Raw genomic sequence first — 16740 nt, 5'->3', positions numbered from 1 at the left:
GCCCTCTGTGCAGTGATGCCTTTTAGTGTTCCATTTCTCTCCAAGATAGTTTTATTCAAGTTTTGGGAAAGCTGTTGTAATGCATAGGTTAAAAATGAAATTAATAGGAAATGGCATCAGTTGAGAAGGATATGGAAGACTAAAATTGAGATTAAATGTATGGACTGAAAGGAGAAGTAGGATGAAATCATAAACGCCTTAACCTTTAAACTGTGACTGATGTTCAGAACGAACCCCTTCCTCCCAGATCCCCACTGTGGTACGAAATCCCACTTCCTTCTGTTGACTCTCCCAATTCTCCCTCCATCCTCCAGCTCCACCCCCTTCCCCGTGTCTCCTCCATCTTTCATACTCCTTTATGACTTTCACCACATTTCAAGTGACTGTGCCATTTAACCCTTAACCCCTAAAGTACTAAGCTCGTCGATTGAGGTTTTGGCGCAATTTCTTAAAAGGACGAGCAACACCGTTTGTGCAACATCCACAAAAAAACTGGCAGCAACTGGCTCCATCCCAGCTGTGATGTAGATGGCTTCTAACCAATTAGAACTAAGTGTTGGACACACCGGAGGGGGGACCCAGGCCCATACCCATGCGGTGGGGGGTGTACGCCCCACCTCCCTCACGCCGTGTCCCTCTACCCCACTACCTTGTTACTACCTTACCTCTCACTGTTCTTACCACCACCACCACCATCCCTCCCACACCCTCCTCATCTGTCCCCCCTTCCCATGTGGACCCCCCCAATGTCCCTTCCTCCAGTCATCTGGGGGGAGTGTATTTCCCCCTACCTTCCCTCAATGTCCCTGTACTCCACTGGGGTCCTTCCTTTGTGTCTTGTGGAGGTGTCCTCCCATCCCTCCATCTCAATACACCCCATCCTTGCCTTACCACCTCCCACCAGCCCCCTCCACCCCCACCCTCCACCCCCACCCCCACCTCCTAGCACACAGTATCTTTACCTCCCCGTCCTCGAATATTTTGCGTATTTTTTACGTGTTTTTGAATCATTACCTGTAATTTATTCGTGTCTTTGCATACAGATATCCACACCACAATTGTTTTATCTGTCTTTATTTGAAACCCACTCAAAAAAGAAATTTTATTTTATGCTGACACATGCAGGCATCTTGGAGCCTTCAAAAACGAAACAAAAACCAGCTCGATTTGACAGCTCAGAGGGGAGGGGAGGGAAGGGAAGGGAGGGGGAGGGAGGGGACAGGAGGTATGGGGAGGGGAGAGGAGGGAAGGATAATTTTTACTCTTTATTGTATGTTTATTTTGGGGGGGGGGGAGGTTCATGACCACTATCCTTTGCTAGATTTGACAGCTCGGCAGGGAGGGGAGGGGAAAGGGGGAAGGGAGGTTAGGTTAGGGGAGAGGAGGGGAGGGAAGGGAAGGAAAGGGTAGAGAAGAGAAGGGAAGGGGAGGGAGGGGATTGGAGCTATGGGGAGAGGAGAGGAGGGGAGGACAATATTTACTACTGTATTTATCATATTTATTTGAGGGGTTTGTCACCATTTTATTTTATTCTAAGCACATTGCAATGGTTTATAACATCTGTACACACTGAAAAAAATTGATTATGGTGATTTTTGTACGTATTTTTGTGAAGAAAACAGATGCGAGCGGTGTATTTTCTCTCTCACTGGGGCTATGACGGGTAACTATTATCAACTTTGACAGGCCATATCTCGGTAACTATTGGGTCTAGGAGGGTAGGTTCGTGTTTTGAGGTGTGTAAATTCAAGCTCTATAAATCAGGCATAAAACTTTTAACCTTTGACATAGTCGAAAAATAGGCTGGTTTTTGTGTCCTGGGGGGTAGTCGAGGCTGGAAAATTGCGTACCCTAGGGGTTAAAGTTCAGGCATGTTTACGTAGCGTGGGTCACCCCTCTGGGGGAGGAGGCATTTTCCTCCAAATAACTAATTTTCTCAAACACATACCTCAGCAACCACGCAACATGGGACATTCAGATCAAGCTTATTTTACACAGCAATCCTTCCACTTTCCAATGCAAGTGTCCCCGGGTCACCAGAATGTGGCATTTTAGAGGTATGATGTGATGTGAGGTAGCCTCTGGGGATCGGCAACAATGCATTTGAAAGCACACCCCTAGCCATGCCCCCAGTGAGCGCATGTGCTGGCTTGGGCAGGCTGGTCCTGTTACCTCATCCTCTCCCTTTCCATTCCTGCCTCAAGACCCTGCCCCCTCTTGCTGCTGTCATGGAGCATATTTCATTAACCTTGTACCTTTGGCTCACCTGTATACCCAGTTTCCAGCCATTCCAGAGTAGCTATTTGTCCAAGGGTGTGTGTGGGTGCACAAAAAGTTTGCATTTACTTTTAAATATATTCAGGGAAATGTCTAATACACGCATACGCCACTACAGGTAGGTCCTGTTATACGACCACTCGATATACGAGAAACCGATGATACGACCTGGGTAAATTAGGAACTGTTTTCATTATATGATCTCGAAAATCTAATGATACAACATTCAGCTGGGGTGAGGTGGGAGGATTCTAACTCAGTCATCCCAGCAAATGCAGTCACCGCCGTTTTCTCTCAACCTCGGAGAGTAATAGCAGGACTGCTGAGCTGCAGCGTTGCCAGATGTGCGATAATTATGGCAAAATGCGATATTTTGGCACACTTTGCCATATGCGATAGCATCTATCTATCTATTGCCAGATGCCTTAATCCCATTTGGGATGGCCACAAACAAATCACCTTCACATCGCCCTGTGCCCCACCATTTCACTGCCCTTCTCCCAACTCTCACCCCCCTCTCTCATATACCTCTCCACACCATCCTTCCATCTCATCCTCGGCCTCCACCTCCCTCTCACCCCCTGCATCTCACTCACATACACTCTCCTCATCAGTCTCTCACCCTCTGTCCTCTCCACATGGCTAAACCACTTCAGTGTGTTCCTCATAACGCTTCCTATCACATCCACATCCACACCACAACGCTCCTTTATATCCTCATTTGTCAGGCTGTGACTCCACAGGCTCCTCTTAAATAACTCATTTCCACTGCTCTCACTTTTGACTTGTGTCCTTCCAACAACGTCCAAGCTTCACTTCCATATGTTAAAGTTGGTATCACAATACTGTCATGTAGGAACTTTTTCACTTCCATGCTCACTTCCTTGTTTCTTATCACTGCTTTCAAGGAACCAGCAACCTTTTTTCCTTGTCGTACCCTTTCAAGCACTTCACCCTCCAAACTTCCATCCTTACTCATCACACTCCCCAAGTAATTAAACATACTCACATTTTCCATTTCTTCACCATCCAGCCTCACTGTACATTTACTGACTTCACTTCTCTCAAAGACCATCACTTTACTCTTCCCTACATTCACCTTTAGATTCTGTATCTTACACACTCTCCCAAACTCATCCACCAAGCCATGCAGCTCCCCTTCGTCTTCATTTAACAACACAGTATCATCTGCAAACAATAGTACAGGGAGTTTCCAAACACTACCCTCTCTCACTAGGGCCACTCCAACATCCACTGCCCTACCTTGTATCTCGTTTATTACCCCATCCATGTACAGATTGAACAACCATGGAGACATGACACATCCCTGTTTCAACCCAACCTTCAAAGAGAAAAATTCACTCAGTTCACCATCCACACGCACTGCAGCCTTAGCACCATCATACATGCTCTTCACAGCATTCAACAACTTCCCATCTGCTCCATATATTCTTAATACTTTCCACAATCCTTGTCTATCCACCCTGTCATATGCTTTCTCCAAATCCTTGAAAGCCGCATACAACTTCTTTCCCTTCTCTAGAAACTTTTCCACTAAAGATCTAAGAATGAATATCTGATCTACACATCCTCTTCCCTTCCTAAAACCTCCCCGTACTTCTCCAACTAATTCTTTTGTTTTTTCCCTAACTCTGTCAATAAGTATCCTACCATACACTTTTTGTATTACACTAAATACTTGTTGAAAAAAAATATCACACTCATGAATTAATACTTTTTACTGGCAATTTTGCATATGCGTACATTGGGCTTCCATCCAGCAATCCCTTACACACAGTCATTTCATTGTGTTACTGATGAGTTCAGTGCCATTGGCTTTCATATCTACTTTCATGTCATCTTTTTGAGTAAGAATAGTGCTTTCTTGAAGCTTGTCATAGCCCTGGATTCCTGAAATTTAATATTTGCCAAATACCGCCACTTGACATCTGTTTCCATAAGTCATAGGCGACCGTCCCCATGGTGGGATGAGATATAGCTCACTTTTTGCTAGCTGTCGGTGAAGGTGGATGTGCATACGGTCCATTTACTAGACCATTGTTGTGATTAATCAAGGTTTTGTAGTCCAATATTTGCGTGATTCGTATGATGTACCTTGATTTATACAACGAGGAAAAAAATAATTACAAGTTAGCCTAGAGCATGTGCTGTTACATGAGCGTGATTAAATTACTTCCTTCACTCTGAGAACGTAAATCATTTTATTCTTTATGCCGACGACTTTGTTCAGCTTAGGGGAGACTGAACTGGATGATGATACAGCTTCATTAACCCCATTCAGTATGAGTGTTCTAAATGGTAAAATTGTTTGGCAGCAAGAATAAAACTATGTATAGAATCAGACTGAAAAAGTTAGGCATCTGGCATCACTTTCTCGCTCAGAGGCTTATTTGATCACTTGGTACATGTTTTATGATTTATTTTACCATCCCTTCCAAAAATTGAAGAAACATACATGATTTTAAATGGCACTGGACACTTGGTACGACTATATTACACATTAACGTCCCCTGGTATGTTAAATGATGCGGAGTGTCGATATTAAAATACAGTAATCACTCTAATATCCGGACGCCCAATAACCGAACATCCCCACTAACCGAACCTTATCGTCCTGGGATCAAACATTCCCAAAATGGTCCGAAAATCCAAAAAATTGGAAAAAAAACCGATTTTTTGCCGTCCGTAATTTGAACTTGCCGCGCGCGCCGCGTGAGAGCATTGTTTTGGTTCGTCATTCCTCCGACGTCCGATAGAGCGCCGCTGCATCATCCCCACTTCCCGCCTGTCTCTCACCGCGACTGGACCTGCGCTGTTCGTCATGGCTGCCCACGTGCTCGCTTTTGTGGTGGTGCCGTACTTGCTGCAAGGCCTCCTGCTGCTCTCTGCCCTACTCTTAGTGTGTGTGATGATGGCCCCGCCTCCTGAGAAAAGGAAGAGAGTGGTGTTGACTCTGGAGAAGAAACGGGAGATATTGGAGAAGGTTGATGCGGGTTGGTCTTCCTCTCGCATTCTCCGCGAGTTCAACCTGGCCCGGTCGACTTTGTTTGATATCAAGCGTTCCCGAGACAAGCTCATGCAGTACACGGCTGACTTCTCGTCGAGAAGCAAACGCAACGTGGAGAGGAAGGTTATGTTTACTCCCAAGTATGCAGAGATCGACCGCTCCACGTTGATTTGGTATCGACAGCAACGTGCAGCTGGTGTGATGGTACGTGGAGCACGGAGCTGAAGGCTGCTGCTGAGAAGTTTGCAAGGCTTCACGACGCCCTAGACTTCAAGGCATCCGAGGGTTGGCTCTTCGCGTTCAGCTGCGACATGGCCTTACTAACCGTAAAGCACATGGCGAAGCATTGGACGCTAACGAGATGGAGTGGACGAGTTTCGGCACAAGGTGAAAGGCTTGATCGACAGGGAGGGCCTCACTCTCGGTCAAGTCTATAACGCTGACGAAACTGGCCTATTCTATCGCTCGGTGCCAACGAACACTCTCGCCGATGAGACGGAGAAGCGTGTACCTGGCCGCAAGCTTTCTAAGGAACGGATATCTGCTTTGTGTTGTGCCAATGCTAACGGCATGCACCGGCTTAAGCCCGTTATTGTTGGCCGTGCAAAGCAGCCTCGGTGCCTTCGTGGGGTGATGGATGTCCTTCCTGTCGTATGGTACCATTCTTTGAAAGCATGGTTCACAGCTGTGATTTTCAAAGACTGGTTTCACCATCACTGTCAAGGAGGTCATACATTACCAGACGAAGACACTGGGAATTCCTCGCGACCAGGTAAAGGCTCTCCTTCTCCTCGACAATGCACCTGCCCACCCGTGCGACAAGGACTTGGTTGCTGAGAATGGCCGTATTAGGTGCATGTTTCTGCCACCTAATACGACTGCTCTCATTCAACCAATGGACCAAGGAGTGATCGTGGCAACAAAGCGCCTGTACCGTCGGAAGTTCCTGGACGAGGTGATGGTGGTTCTCGAGGACGAGGACGAGCGCAGGGAAGGACGTGACACTCGAGGCAAGCGGACTTTGGAAAACCTTCGCCGCTACAACATCAAGTCTGCGCTGTACAACTGGGCTAGTGCATGGAAGGAAGTCCCTGTGAAAACTCTTGAAAATGGTTGGTCTCGTCTGCTTCTCGGAACAGATGTGGAGTACGATTTCCTAGGGTTTGACGTGGATGACTTCCATGCACGGCTACGTACGCACGGCGACGATGTTGATGTGGACGATGTTCGTGAGTGGTTGGACGACGACGAGGGCGATCCTGGGTATCAGACGTTGTCTGATATCGAGATCGCGTCTTCGGTTGCTGGTGTCAGTCCCGAACTTGAAGATTCCGACGACGAAGGCGATGATGATGCAGACTCCGCCCAGCAGGACACTACTCCAGCCATCCCCAAGCTGAGCGCACTCCGGGAACATCTAGAGTTCGTCCTAGACTACCTGGAACACCCGGACTGCGACAGGGAGATGGGGCCCTTGGGACTCGTGGAGGAAGTGCGTGCTTTCCGGCAGCGCATCATCAATCGCCAGAATCGTCGGTCCTTGCGTCAGTCAACGATTGACAGTTTTTTCAGGCCCGTGACCCCGCTGTGCCAAGCCCTGGTTCCACTCCGTTGCCTCCCCAAGACAGGCCCTCATGCTCCGAGCCACAGCCCAGCACATCAGCTACAGTGGAGTCACCGCTCGACGTGAGTTTGCGGCTGTCTTCAGAGTCTTCTGTAGTCGGTACGCCATCACCACTACCCACCGATGCACCCCTTGGACGCCTGCCAGTGATACTCTCGGGCTCTGACAGTGAATAAACAGCAAGAACTTCTCCACTAGACCACACGGGAATTTTGAGTGTTGTGCAGTGAAAAAAACGGTGTGTTGTGTTAAGGTTTTCAAGTTGGGAGAAAAGACTAAGTAGAAAAGAAATTTAACGTAACTAACCTTCTTTGTTTTGGCTTTGGAAACTTAAAAAAACTTTGAAAAGTTAATGTGCAACACTTAAATTTAATGGAACATTATTTGGACTAAAGTGAACACTGTGAAAAGAACGGACTTCTGTGTGTTAGTGACTAAGTTCAGTGCAAGACTTCAGGAAGAGTGTAGTGCAAGTGCTTCAGGAAATCGTTCTTACTGTCAGAGTCCGAGAGGAGGCGGTTATTCATCGAGGTGGCCAGGGACTTGCTGTAAGTAGCCAAAATGTTTCATGTTGTACTATTTTCCATACTATATTTACCAGAATGTTTCATATTGTATTTTTTCCCATACTATACTTACCAGAAAGTGTCATACTGTACTTCTTTCCATACTAAACTTACCTCATGCATGTGCAGTAGGAATGGGTTTTTCAGAGTTCGGTTAGGTTCGGTTAGGTTAGGTTCGGTTAGAGTCCATAAGTACCAGAATGTTTATTAATGTATGAACATACTTCTAAACCCACATTTTATGTGTCTATTGCATTTATTTCAGTCATTTATGTGCCTTATTGGTGTGATTTGGGTGTTAAATAGGTGCTATGCATGTCCGGAGGGAGTTGTATAGGTGTTTCTCTGTGTTAGGGTCCGTAAGTACAAGTCCATAAGCTGGGGCCCAATATCCGGACAAAACCAATATCCGAACCTACCGATGGCTCTATTGATCCGGATATTGGAGTGATTACTGTATACATATATTATGTTTATTCAGTTTTCATATTTTAAATAATCATTAACGTGGTAACTTTTTGCCGAGATGTCTAGTAAATGCAAGGTATTATACAATTACAACTCGGCCATGTAATGTAATTTCGTCAAATACAAATCAAAGGGTAGCCTAGTGGCAAAATAATTATACTAGTCATAAAAGTAACTAGTCTTTTGAGCACCAGTGCAAGCCATTAATTCCCTTTGTACATCAACTGATAGAAAAAGGATAAATCTCTCTCTCTCTCTCTCTCTCTCTCTCTCCTCTCCAGTGAACGAGTTTTGAATCTTGACGTTACTAGGATAGGATATTGATAATGAAGGCTGATAAGTAGTCCGTGATTTGATTCTGCAGCCTCTGAAATTGAGTTATGGCACTTAATCCCTTTAATTCAGTAGAGTTCCTTCTCCAACATTAACACAGGATGGCTGAAACAAGCACTGGTCTGTGGTAAACATTGAGCCTGGGCCAGGGCTGGTCTCCTGTTCAGGACTGTCCCTTTAATGCGCAGGCATGGTCTCCTGGCGATGTTAAAGGCTTAAATTTATAAAATATTAAATTTCAGATAATACAAGGACTGTCAGTACGAAAGTTGATGTTAATAATGTATAATAGGCAGGCCTTAATATATATGAGAGATCGGCTACAACGTCCAGCAAATCAAATATAATTTATGCAAGGTGTAGTTGTGACAGCCTGACACTTCAGTATCGAGTCTGCGATCATAGATTATAAGATTATGAAAGTAAAAGAGATGATTCTTATTGGTTATGATTTTTCTGAGTAATCTTTTAGTAATTTCAATGGCATATGCCATTACTGTATCTCACAGTTAGACACTGGAGTACAAATAATCCATGGCTATTACAAGCATGGCAACCAGCAGAAGACTAGTGTTGGACTGAGTTTGGAATGACTCAGCACTCTGAAAGTCCCCCATTACTTCGTAAAAAAATTTACTCTTCCTCAGATCTTTTCTCGTTAACTGTTTTTGCTTCCTCCCTCTTTTCCTTTAGTATTTCCAATTCCTCTTTACTTAGGCATTTTTTTTATCCATCATCATCATCATCATCCAGACTTCCTTTCCCACCCAAGGGCAGGGTGAGGAATGGCAATGTCCAGACAGCACAAACTTGCCCAATCCAAATAGGCCACACTTCGATTCACTCATCATTCAAGCCCCCGGAATCCTGACTCTACCAGATACGCCAAAAACATTCACCACATTCTGCAGCTTCACACAGCATATCCGATTGAGTCAATCCGGACACTGCCATGCTCAAAAGGGGTGCCAAAATCCCTGATCACGCACTTCTCCTCATAAAATTTATCCAGCCAGCTCAGTCTCTTGTCAGTTCCCTAGCCTCACCAACTTCCAAACCTCTCTCCCTCACACACTCATCCACCATATCTCTCCACCTTCTCCTTGGTCTACCTCGCCTCCACCCTCCTTCAAATTCATTCAGGTATACCTTTTTTACCACTCTATTGTTATCCATTCTTTCCACATGACCATACCATCTCGGGACACTCTCTTCGATTATGGTGTACACCGACTTCCTCACTCCACACCTTTCACGAATCACATTATTTCATATCCTATCCACCCTCTGTACTCCACATACATTCCTCAGCAGTCCCATTTCCACTGCTCTTACTCTTGACTTTTCATTTTCATACCACACCATAGTCTCACACCCATATGTCAGAGTTGGAACTAACACTCCTTCATGTAAGCCTTGTGCAGCTGCAACACTCAAGCCTCTGTTTCTTGTAAAGGGCCTCATTGCACCAGCCACTTTTCTTCCTTGTGTCACTCTACTTTCCACTTTTGCACATTTTCCTCTCTTTTCTGTCACTGTACCCAAGTATTTGAACTCTCTCACCAGTTCCAGTCTCTCTCCATTCACTGTGACATCACATTGGGAGTCACCTTCTCTCTCAATAACCATCACTTTACTCTTCTCTACATTTACTCTCAAGGCATGCCACTTACAGACATCAGCAAAACTCTGCACTAGCCTACCAAGTTCTTGTCTGGTATTTGCAAGTAGTACAGTACTGCATCATCAGCATACAACAAATTTGAGATATTCCATCAATCACCATTCATTACCAGCGCCATCCCTCTTTCCATTACTCGTGTTTTTACATCTCTCATCACCCCATCTATATACAATATATATTCCATCACCATTCATTACCAGCGCCATCCCTCTTTCCATTACTCGTGTTTTTACATCTCTCATCACCCCATCTATATACAGTATATATTGAACAACCAAGGGAACATCACACAACCTTGTTGCATGCCCACACCAATCGTGAACCACTCACTTAGATGCCCATTAACCCTTACACGTGCTTCGCTACCAACATAAAAACTCTTGACAGCACGTAACAGCTTACCATCTACACAATACATGCGCAAAACTTTCCACAATCCCTCTCTGTCTACTTTGTCGTATGCATTTTCCAGATCCACGAATGCCATAAACACCTTACGATCCTTCTCACAAGCCTTCTCTGCTACCTGTCTCACTGCAAATACTTGATCCACACATCCTCTGCCACTCCTAAAGCCACCCTGTTCATCACTCACTAGGACTTCTGATATCTATCTTACTTTCTCTATAATAATTATTCCATATACCTTCCCTACCATACTCAATAAACTTATGCCACGATAATTCTTGCACACACTTCGCCCACCTTTGTTTTTGTACAGGGGTACTATCACAGCCTTTTTCCACTCTGCAGGCACAGTTTCACTCATCCCTGCCTTCTTACATATCTCCAACAAGCACTTCATTCCACTCTGTCCACTACACTTAAGCATCTCTGCATACACCTCATCAACCCCAGCTGCTTTCCCATTTTTCAGCCGTTTCGCAGCGCTCTTCTCCTGTGCAAGTGTCATATCTCCTGGCACTGCATTCCTTCTCTGCACACCCCCAAAAACCAGTCATGTTTGCAGCCACTCTGCTCTCTCATTTCCTGTTCATCAGGCTTTCAAAATATTCTTTCCATTTGGTCCTTACTTCATCTCTACCACTCGCATCCTTCACTCCTTCACATTTCTTTCCACTTTCACTTCTACATTTCTGCACCTCTTTCCAGAATAACTTGCTATTTTCAGAGTAGTTCGCATTAATTTTTCATCCCAAATCGTCATTTACCTCCTTCTTTTTCCTCTTCACTGGTTGTTGTTGTTCCCTAGGCAGTCTGGCCGAACAGCCCTGAGTCCCTTAGGAAGGCCATGGCCGAGACCAGGCTTTCCCACGGAGCTCTCAAAGAGTGTATGTTGTGTATTTGGCGTAGGTGATGGTGTGCAATGCAGTCTTCCATAATGTGCTTAATAGTATGGGGTGCTGTGTTGCATCCTGGACAGGCATCAGCGATGGAGTCATCCAGCCTCTTTTGGTAGCTTAAGAGGGCTGGATGGTGCCCGCATCTCAGCCTGGCCAGGTGGACCCTGTCCTCACGAGGGAGATTGGATTTAGAGGGGTGGATGTCAGGAGGCCATGCATGCAGCTGTGTGTTGTCTTTAAGTGACTAAATGGAGCGGCGAGTGATCTGAGTGTGGATATGCTTCTGGAAGCTGGTCTGAGGTGGGCGAGGGGGGAGAGATGACAGTATTAATGTATGGTATCGTGTGCTGGGTGTTGTTTTGATGTTCCTTGGTGTGGGTGGATGTGCTGCCATGTAATATAGTGGATTTTGTGGAGCTGCAGCAAGAAACTGGGTGCCTCTCATGTCTAGGTGATCCTTGACTTTGAGGACATTGGTTTCTTGATGTAGGTGGTGTGTGGGTGTTGTAGCTGTGCAGCCTGTGATTATTTTTAGGGCCTTGTTCTGTATGGTCTGTAGAGTGTTGTAGTGTGTTTTGGTGAGGTTAGAAGCCTAGGCAGGGCTTGCGTAATTCATCACTGAATGTATGTATTGTTTGTATACTGTGGTGGTGGTTTCTTTGTTGTGTCCGAATGTCTTCACTGGTCTCTTTACGTGCTTCTTGCTCTCGATATACTCAGTTCTTAGTTCTGCTGAACCTCTATCCTGTAACCACTTTAGTCACTTCTTCCTCTTTTCCTCCATTGCTCTCTCAACCTCGTCATCCCACCATGCCTTACCCTTTTTATTTTTTTGTTGATATTCTTGCAACACCACACACCATTTTAGCATTCCTAACTAAGCAATCCCTATATGCATTCCACAGGCTGTCCAGATCCAATTCATTCCAGTTCACTGATTCTAACTCGTCCTCTACTTTGGTCCTGTAATCATCATCCATTTCTTTGATCCTCAGCTTCTCAACTTTCAGTCTTTCTCCCTGACTGCTGCTCTCTCTCTTGATCCACCTCACTCCTCTCTTTCTTGATCCACCTCACTCCTCTCAGCTTGATCTTGCATACCACAGTCATATGATCTGACGGACCTTCACGTCATCCTCTCACAGCCCTCGTATCATACTTTTTTAAATTCCTCTTTTTCATGAGTCAGTTTGCATTTTTTTTGTGTTTCCTCCACAGTGTTCACACACTGGAAGGTTACTTTCAGGGACATTAACTTTTTTTTCTCATACTTCTCTAGCCGTTTGTGTTCATGTATGTCTTTATCACAGATTTCTTGTGATACTACCTTCAATATGTTCATTATATTTCCCATCTTTTTGTCTCAAAATTTTGTTTCTTATTTCTTATTCATCTATACTATTGATTACTATAGTTTTGTTGATATCAGCTGAATCTTTGACAAGTTTTCGGTTTTTTTTAATTATTACTTTCACTTTTTAATGCGTTTTTTCTTCAACTTTTATTTCTAAGTCATTTCTTACTTTCACCATTTCAGCATACATAGTTTCTACTTCACCTTTGTGACATCTCATCATGTCTTTCATCTCTTAAGTATCACTGCCTCGGTCTGTCTGACTGCTTGATTGCCTAATTGTCTCTATCATTTCTGAACTCCTCCATAATACTCTCATGGTTGACAAATGTACTTGCCATTTCACTAGCCTTCCTTGTAAGTGAAACTACCTCGACTGACAGCTCATATAGTGTTGTGTCATTTTGTTTAATTTCTTTAATACTTTTTCATTTTCTTCCTGCTGCATGTGTAATTCCTATCTATCTATCTATAGCGCGACCCTAATCCTGCAAAGGGTGGCCGCAGACAAAACGCCTCCAAGTCTCTCTGTCACCCACCATTTGACTACCCTCCCCCCAACTCACCCCCCCTCCCTCATATACCTCTCAACTCCATCCCACCTGATTTAATCTATTTCACATTGAAAAGTTTTCTCCAGTTTATTTGCTTTCTCTCACTTTCTCTACTAATTTATTACATGTTTCCATTTCAACCAGTTCTGGGTAGAAATCATCAGCCAGTATTCTACCTTTATCCCTTTTCTTAACTCCTTCCATATTCACATTACTAAAGATGGTGCTCATCTTGTGGTAATTCTCATTCCCGGTGACGACTCTTAGAGCTGCATGGAACCACTGTCTGACTTCTTCATTTCTGCAACATTCGCGGCCTTTCCTCTAACCTTCTCTCTGTTGAACATCACCTCTCCTCCTCTAAACCTCACCTTCTATTCCTTACCGAAACTCAGCTGTCTGAGGCAATTGACACCAAACCCTTTTCTGTATCCTCCTATGTTCTCTATACTCATTTTGAAGCCAAAGGTGGCTGTTGTGTACATGTACGCAACAACTTATCTTGCTCTCGTGTTCCCGAACTTGATTCTTCTGAATTCTCTACTCTCTGGCTTTGGCTTTCGTGTCATTCTCTCACTAAATATATCTGCGGTGTACTTATCCCCTAATTCTGCTGTCAAAAATTCTTTGACTATCTTACTTCTACAATGGAACACATTCTATCCATTTCTCCTTTCTCTGAAATCTCCATTCTAGGAGATTTCAATGTTCACCATCTTCTTTGGCTCTCCTCTCCTTTTACTGATCCACATGGTGAACAAGCCTACATCTTTTCTATCCTTAATGACCTAGAGCAGCTTGTTCATCACCCTACCCGTATCCCTGACTGCCTTGGAGAGAGCTCCAACATACTTGACCTCTTCCTTACAACTAATCCTTCTGCTTACGCTCTTAATCTTTCCTTTCCGTAGGGCTCCTCTGATCACAACCTTATTACCTGAACCTGTCCTATCGCTCCTGTATGGGCTGCGGACCCTCCAAAGAAACGTCGACTGTGGCACTTTGGAGCTGCTGATTGGGAGGCCCCCAGGCAGTACGTCTTTGATTTTCCCTGGAATGATTATTGCTTCCATGGCCGGGAGCCATCTGAGTGTGCCTTGCGCATTACGGATTATATTCTCTTGGGCATGGAAGCATACATTCCTTTCTCAAATCCTTTGACTAATGCAAGAAAGCCTTGGTTTAATCACGCTTGTTCTAATGCTGTCCACAACAAGGAGAGAACCTACGAAAGGTACCGGAACCAACCCACCCCTGAATCACATCTTTTTTATGTTTCTGCCTGGAATCATGCCAAGTCTATTCGCTCTGCTAAAAATAATTTCATCCGTACTATATGCTCTCAATTCTCCAACTCGAATTCTTCCCGCTCCTTGTGGCATCATGCCAAAAACCTTTCTAACATCTGTACCTCATCATCCTTCTCTCCTTTTCTACTCTAATGACTCTGGAGCTATTTCTTCTACTGATAAGCAGATCTCTTCGCTCAGACTTCCTCCTCCAATTCCACTTAAGACGGTTCCAGTGCTGTTCCTCCATCACTTCCTCTCTCTGACTTCCTCATGGCTGACATTAAAATTTCTTCAGCTGATGTATTTTCTGCCATCACTGGCCTCAATACTAACAAGACATATGGGCCTGATGGAGTCCCTTCTGTTGTCCTCAAGAACTGTGCTTCTGTGCATACACCCTGCCTAGGCAAACTCTTTCGTCTTTGTCTTTCAACTTGTACCTTTCCTTCTTGTTGGAAGCTTGCTCTCATTCAACCAGTTGAGTGACCATTCCCAGCCCTCTAACTATTGTCCAATTGCTTTAACATCCTGTGTCTCAAAAGTTTTTGAGTCAATTCTTAACAAAAAAAATTTAAACATCTTTCCTATCACAACCTTCTTTCTGATCTTCAGTATGGGTTCCGTCAGGGACGCTCCACTGGCGATCTTCTCACCTACCTTTCAGACTCCTGGTCATCCTCCTTTTGGGACTTTGGCGAAAGCTTTGCCATCGCACTTGACATCTCAAAGGCTTTCGATCGAGTCTGGCATAAATATTTAATGTCCAAACTACCCTCTTATGGTTTCTCCTTCTATCTGTGCCTTCATCTACAGCTTCCTTTCTGGTCGTTCTATAGCCGCTGTTGTAGACAGCCATCGTTCTTCTCCTAGATCTATCAACAGTGGTGTTCCTCAGGGCTCTGTTCTATCACCAACTCTCTTCCTTTTATTCATCAATGATCTTCTAAGCTGTACATCTGACCCTATCCACTCGTACGCTGATGATTCCACCCTTCACCTTTCCATTCGGTTCCTGCAACGACCATCCCAGCAGTTACTTCATCAAACAAGGGATGAGGCTATGGCACACCTAATGTCTGACGTGGCTTGTATCTCCAACTTGGGTAAAAATAATCTTGTTGTTTTTAATGCATGAAAGTCTCCATTTTTACACCTATTAACCCAACAGAATCTTCCACAGGAGTACCCACTTATGTTTAATAATATCCAGCTCAAGCCTGCATCATCCTGGAACATGCTTGGGGTTTCAAGCACTCGGGATTTATCTTGGAAAGATCGTATTACATCTCTTGTAAAATCTGCTTCAGAGAGATTAGGTGTGCAAAGCCGACTCCATTCCTTCTTTACCCCCTGCACAGTTGTTGACTTTATACACGGGTTTTATACGCCCCTATGTAGAGTACAACTGTCATGTGTGTTGAGGCTTCCCCCATGCAGCTCTTCTCAATAGGGTGGAGTCAAAAGCTTTTCGTCTCATTACCTCTCCACCTCTTACTGGTTCCCTTCAACCTCTGTCTGTTTGCCGCACTGTTACATCTTTATCTCATTTCTGTCACTACTTCCATGGTAACTGCTCCTCTGAACTGTCTGCTTGCATCCCTCCACCTCTACGACGGGTGCATAGCACTCGTCTATCAATAAACTCTCATCCCTTTTCTGTCCAACTCTCTAATGCAAGAGTTAACTGTTATTCCCAGTCCTTCATTAATGCAACAGGTCAGCTCTGGAACTGTCTCCCCCTGTCTGTATTTCCTACTTCCTATGATCTCCAGTCTTTCAAACAGTGTGTCTAGGCATCTTGAAATTAACAGATCTTGAATTTGGCTAACTTTTGTGTTGTTTTTGTTTTTTTCTTGGAAGGAATCGTTTGCATGCTCTCACCTTTAGTTACTTCTTACTCACAAGGAATTGTTTGCAGGCTCGTACCTTTGGTTACTTTTTCTATCTATCTAACTATCTATTGCCAGACGCCTTAATCCCGTTTGGGGTGGCTACAAACAAATTGCCTCCACGTTGTCCTGTCCCCACCCATTTCACTGCCCTGCTCCCAGCTTACACCCCCCTCTCTCATATACCTCTCCACCCCATCCCTCCATTTCATCCTCGGCCTCCCCTTTCCTCTTCCCCCCTCCACCTCACTCACATACACTCTCTTTGTCAGTCTTTCACCCTCCATCCTCTCCACATGGCCAAACCACCTCAGTGTGTTCCTCATAACACTTCCTAACACATCCACATCCACACCACAACGCTCCT

At 44.6% G+C, this 16740-nt stretch overlaps 1 protein-coding gene across 1 annotated transcript in view; it reads left to right on the top strand.

Moving 5' to 3' along the window:
• The window catches only part of HUWE1 (HECT, UBA and WWE domain containing E3 ubiquitin protein ligase 1), a 1134422-nt gene that overhangs the window by 169363 nt on the left and 948319 nt on the right, over positions 1-16740 (top strand). The window lies entirely within an intron of this gene.

This window comes from Coenobita brevimanus, chromosome 55 (genome assembly GCF_032717465.1).
Source record: "Coenobita brevimanus isolate Jiangsu-jjx chromosome 55, ASM3271746v2, whole genome shotgun sequence".
Taxonomy (NCBI): domain Eukaryota; kingdom Metazoa; phylum Arthropoda; class Malacostraca; order Decapoda; family Coenobitidae; genus Coenobita; species Coenobita brevimanus.
Note: the sequence above shows the minus strand (reverse complement) of the source record. Positions and strands in the feature narration are given on the sequence as shown.